Genomic DNA, 1,540 nt, shown 5'->3' with positions numbered 1-1,540 from the left:
AAAAAAAAAAAAAAAAAAAAAAAAAAGCTATTAGGCAACAATATTATGTGGAGGCGGTTATTTATCAAAGAAACAAGACGAGGTCAAGACCACACGCGTATATGTATACGTGTTTGATTCTCATTGGTTCTAAGTTGATAATCTCGTCGTACGTTTTGTAATGTCCTAAACCTAAAAAAAGGCTAAAAGTACATAGAAAGGCCCAATAAATCTTACTTTTGTTTACATGTCCATCAAAATTATTATTATTATTATTATTATTATTATTCTTTCTTTTCTTTTTTTTTTTTTGGGGCGGTGCAGTAACATTCGACTTCAAGGTAAAATAAGTAACATTTCAGAGTACAGCCATTCAAGCAAATGATTTTACACACGTAATTGACAAAATAAATGATCTTTTTAATACAAAATAGCGCTTCAAACCGGAAATAATAGCTGAGTTGGTAATCCTCACGGTTCGCCCTACTTTCTCTCTCTTTTCTCTCTCGCCGCTTCCTTAATCCAAAAGCCTCCGTTAAGCCTTTGACCGGCGCATGGCGGCTCACACAGCACCGGCGTCGGTCACCTCTTTTAGTTTCTTGCTTTCATGCGGGTGTGGAAGCGTAGAGGTTTTTGGCGAACTGGATCGGAAGATGTGGAGCTTCAGATCTAGCAAGGTTGTGTTTTGGTCCCAGATTCATAGGATCTGATCGTTGCTGGTTTACTCGGGGTGCTGTTTGGGGTCGCGATTCACGGAGGGGAATATCGCTGGGCTGATTCTCCTTGTTGAGTATACGCTATTTTGGAGGCTCCCGTTTTCTTCTCACGACGGCTCTTCCCTCTTCCTTCTTCAGCAAACCTTTGCATCATTGGATCTCGACTCTTCATTTTTCTCGGTACATTGTTCGTTTCTACTGTCTTCCACCTTAGATTCCCTGTTTGCTCTGATCAGATTGTAACCGCTTAAGATCTGGTATCATCAGTTGCTCAGGTTATGTAGATTCCCTTTATGGGCTGTAGTTTCCCTTGTTTGGGCTAAATTTCTCATCCTGGACTATATTTCTTTGTTAATTAGGGGATTGAGCTTTGGTTAGTGCTTGGTTTAGAACATTTAGAATTAAGGCTTGTCCTAGCTTAATTACTTGTTCTCTGTGGCGTTGAAAGGTTCTAAGTAGGTCTAGATTTTCTTACGGTTACATTCCATTCCGGGAGACCCTTGACAAAGCACTTATAGATAAAGATGCATCTTATGTGGAGAAAGCCAAGTTCCATTCTCTTGTTATAGCCATTTGTGTTGAAGACCGTGAACACCAATTGGTATGCGGGAAGTTTCTATTGTTTTTCGAGAGTTCAATCAGTCTCGAGACGAGATGTTTTTGGTTTAAACAATGTATAGGTAAAATCCTTTCCTCTTCCTAGTTGTAGGTTATGGAAAGATCATTGTGTCTCTGTAATTTTATTCTCCTCTTTTATCTTGTGATTTGTAACCTTTCCAAACTCTAATTTCAATCAATATAATACTTCCAATGAAAAAAAAAAAAAAAAAAAAAAAAAAAAAAAA

The sequence above is a fragment of the Camelina sativa genome, chromosome 18 (assembly GCF_000633955.1).
Source record: "Camelina sativa cultivar DH55 chromosome 18, Cs, whole genome shotgun sequence".
NCBI lineage: Eukaryota > Viridiplantae > Streptophyta > Magnoliopsida > Brassicales > Brassicaceae > Camelina > Camelina sativa.
Note: the sequence above shows the minus strand (reverse complement) of the source record.